Consider the following 4,463-nt stretch of genomic DNA (forward strand, 5'->3'; position numbering starts at 1 on the left):
TGACCGGGTGAAATGGGCATTTTCTGTATCAGAAATAAATGGGATTATATTAGTTGGATTACAGATCACCCAGTGGCTGTTTCTGTCAATAATGGGGCACAGATTCTTTTTTATCATTGGGACTTTATACCTGTATCGCTGTATTGCAATGTACGTTACTACTCTTCCTGTGCCTGGAATGCATTTCCAGTGTGCTCTGAAGCTCAATGGAGACTCTCAGGCAAAAGTATAACAGATTCTACGGTTGATTTCTGGTGGTGGATTGTACATAACTGGATCACATATCTTGTGTGGAGACTTCCTCTTCAGTGGTCACACGGTTGTGCTGACACTTACTTATTTGTTCATCAAAGAATATTCACCTCGTCACTTCTGGTGGTATCATTTAATCTGCTGGCTGCTGAGTGCTGCTGGGATCATCTGCATTCTTGTAGCACATGAACACTGTACTGTCGATGTGATCATGGCTTATTATATCACAACACGGCTGTTTTGGTGGTACCATTCAATGGCCAGTGAAAAGAACTTGAAGGTCTCTTCACAGACTAATTTCTTGTCTCGAGCATGGTGGTTCCCCATCTTTTACTTTATAGTTATTATTTTTTTCTTTTTTAGAAAAATGTGTAAGGCTCAATTCCCTGCTGCTTCTCTTAGACATTGTCTTGGCCTCCAGGCTGCTTCAAGTCATCATGCAAAAAGTATTCACGGGTCCAGAAGATCGGTGAAGATAATGAGAAATATACCTGAGGAGCAAAACAAAGGCATCAGCTCTTATACCAAAAGAGTTAACACTGTAACCAAAGGTATAGTTTTGTTTTTTTTTTATTTTAGGAGAACTGACTAGTAAATGAAGAATTGGACCAAATTTCGTGCAAATGATTAGGAAAATGAATGAAGTATTACCCATTGACTCATTTTTTTATTCATGCTGAGAAAGATATGTTCTCCTGCAGCTCTTCATTCATTGGTGACAAGCCCCAACACTGGGATTTTACTAATGAGCTTGTTAAAGAGGTGCCAAAGAACATTCTACTCCTTTCCTTATTCTTTTTCCACTAAAACTCTCTATTTCAGAATTTTTTCAGGATTTTTTCCTCCCAAGGTCAGAAGAATTTGTTAATGTTTTAAATNCACCTCGTCACTTCTGGTGGTATCATTTAATCTGCTGGCTGCTGAGTGCTGCTGGGATCATCTGCATTCTTGTAGCACATGAACACTGTACTGTCGATGTGATCATGGCTTATTATATCACAACACGGCTGTTTTGGTGGTACCATTCAATGGCCAGTGAAAAGAACTTGAAGGTCTCTTCACAGACTAATTTCTTGTCTCGAGCATGGTGGTTCCCCATCTTTTACTTTATAGTTATTATTTTTTTCTTTTTTAGAAAAATGTGTAAGGCTCAATTCCCTGCTGCTTCTCTTAGACATTGTCTTGGCCTCCAGGCTGCTTCAAGTCATCATGCAAAAAGTATCTGTGGGTCCAGAAGATTTGTGAAGATAATGAGAAATCTACCTGAGGAGCAAAACAAAGGCATCAGCTCTTATACCAAAAGAGTTAACACTGTAACCAAAGGTATAGGTTTGTTTTCTATTATTTATTTTAGGAGAACTGACTGGTAAATGAAGAATTGGACCAAATTTCGTGCAAATGATTAGGAAAATGAATGAAGTATTACCCATTGATTCATTTTTTTATTCATGCTGAGAAAGATATATTCTCCTGCAGCTCTTCATTCATTGGTGACAAGCCCCAACACTGGGATTTTACTAATGAGCTTGTTAAAGAGGTACCAAAGAACATTCTACTCCTTTCCTTATTCTTTTTCCACTAAAACTCTCTATTTCAGAATTTTTTCAGGATTTTTTCCTCCCAAGGTCAGAAGAATTTGTTAATGTTTTAAATAAAATATCTGGATATATACAGCCACTGTGCAAATAGTATACCCTAACCAAAAAAAAAGTCTCTGAAATGGATCAAAGCAGAAAATTAACTAAATGCCAAAGCCAAGTTCTATCCAAGGTGGCAAATTCATTTCCTAGTTTATTTCCCACCCCAAATTTTTCCCAGTAAATTATCCTGCATGTCTTACCAGAGTTACACCAAGTCTATTAGTTTCCTGGGGCTGCTATAACAAATTCCCACAAACTGGGAGAACTTTGTTGTCTCAGTTCTGGAGTATAGAGGTCCAAAATCAAGGTGTCAGCAGGGCCATGTTCCCTCTGAAATCTGTAGAGTAGAATCCTTTCTTGCCTCTTCTAACTTCTCGTGTTTGCTGGCAATCCTCGGAGTTCCTTGGCTTATAATGCATCACTCCAATCTGTCTCCATCACCTCACAGCTGTCTTCTTCCTTCGTGTGTCTATGTCTTTACATGGTGATCTCTTCTGTAGTCTCTTTTGCCTCTTCTTATAAGGATACCAATCATACTGGAGTGAGTACCCACCCTACCACAGTATGACCTCTTCATAGCTTAATTAATTACATCTGCAGTGACCCTATTTCCAAATAAGGTCACATCCTGAGTTACCGGGAGTTAGATCTTTGACATATATTTTGGGGGGACACAATTTGACACATTACAAAGTGTATGTGTTCAACTCATGACACAACCTGTAATTACACAAAGGTTCTAAAACAATATAACATCAGTACCTAAAAATGCCCCAGATTTAAACTTAAACAATTAAATCTTTATATTCCTAGACAAAAATTAAAATTGAAAGATTAAGTCCTCATGCCCTTTTAAGTTAGTGTCCAATGACATTACAGCCCCCCAAAATATGAAATATTAGAATTATGACTTAAGGTTTCTAATTCATCTTTTTCAGTTTCTCATTGTTGCATCTCAATCAGACACATCTTGGATGCTTCCCTACAGGAGCTGAGTGCCCTGGAATGGAAACGATTCCTTCAGAAATTAGTTCAATACAAAGAATTAGTTTAATACAAGGTTTCCTTTGAGCCCTTTTCTCTCAGATATCTGAAGAATCAATAGGATACACAGATTATCACAGCAACAACTCCACACAATTTAAAGAACATGCCAATCCCAGTCCCAAAATCAAAGTTACACTCCCCTGACCCAGCACTGGGTGTAGTCCAGACTCAGTGATATTAAATTGAAGGAGAAGTGATAGTGCTGAGATAGTAAGCTGGTTACTTTTAATTTTGATGCTTAAGAAAAGGTCTATCCCTAACAACTATAGGTCTTGGGCAAAAGTGCTCATGGAGCCCCATTGTCCAAACACTCAAAAGCTATACAACAAGTTAACAAACTGTGACATAAAATATGTTCTATGCTCCTACCCAGACAAAAATGAGATCTGGAAGTCAAGTTAAAATTTAGAAATCTTGAACTCTTCTGCATTCTTTTTTCTAATGACATTTTTAAGAGCAGCCAGACCACGGAGCACCCCTTTTCCTTCTAAACTCTGTGATCAGAGAGCTCTTCTCAGCTGTTGCCTCTAATTTCTCCACTTTTTGATCCTACCTCAAGTTTCTCTCTGCTGTTTCCAGAGCTAAACCCATCTCCTGAGTTCTGGTCTTACGTTCATCAAAAACATCTTGAATTTTGTTTGTCTCCTCTCTCAGGTCTTTGCATTCATTCCATTATCATCCAATTTCTGCAGGACAGAATTTCAGACACAAGCCATCTTTGGTAAATGCCTGGTCTTTGGATTTGTGATGATCTCATGAATCTTTCTCCTGCATTATTTAAAGAAGCTTTTGCAATGGATCAAGAGCACCATTAATCTTTATCTGTTTATGAATAAAACTCACTACTCTTCCATGGTTGAAGCCAGTGTCCAGGCATCTAAAATATAAAAACATTGTCACAATTTCCATAATGTATAAGTTGAGAGACAAAGTGAAACATATGATGAGATGTGGGAAATGAATGACTCTCACCTCTGTGAACAAGCCACATCAAACCAAGAGGTTGGCTCTTCCAGAGTACTATCATTGACCCTCTCTGCTTATAGTTCCCCCAAAAATGGAAAGAAGGAGAGAAGAAGGAGGAAGAGGAAAGGGGGGGGGGAGAAGAGGGGATGGGGAGGAAACAGAATTGGAGGCAGCTAACCTATTGCTCTTTATACCTAGCAGAAACAATTTAAAGGTTCACATCTAAAATACTAGATTTTTGTGTTCACAGACTGCCCACTCTGTGGCTCATCCCCAGCCCACACCCTTTCCACTCAACCAGCCTTCTCTCAATTTCCCAGGAACCTGGAAATTCTAAATGGCTGTCTTCAGACTTCACTCAAATTTGAGGGACCCTGTGAGGCTGCCGCCTACCTCTATTGCTTCCTCTTTCTCTTTCCTCTCCTTGATTGAACAATCCTAGAGCCCAGAAGGCTTTCTTTTTTTTCCTTCCTGGATAGCAAAAACTTCCCCTAGGTTATATGTTTAAGCCTGTTTTCTCTAGAAGCTACAGCTTCCATGACCTCTAACAGACAGGCT

General features: G+C 38.9%; 1 pseudogene; it reads left to right on the plus strand.

The window, feature by feature from the left end:
• The first annotated feature begins 4 nt into the window (after positions 1-4).
• Positions 5-747, plus strand: LOC103590556 (annotated as a pseudogene).
• Positions 748-4,463: the final 3,716 nt, after the last annotated feature.

This window comes from Galeopterus variegatus, unplaced genomic scaffold, assembly GCF_000696425.1.
Source record: "Galeopterus variegatus unplaced genomic scaffold, G_variegatus-3.0.2 Scaffold837, whole genome shotgun sequence".
NCBI lineage: Eukaryota > Metazoa > Chordata > Mammalia > Dermoptera > Cynocephalidae > Galeopterus > Galeopterus variegatus.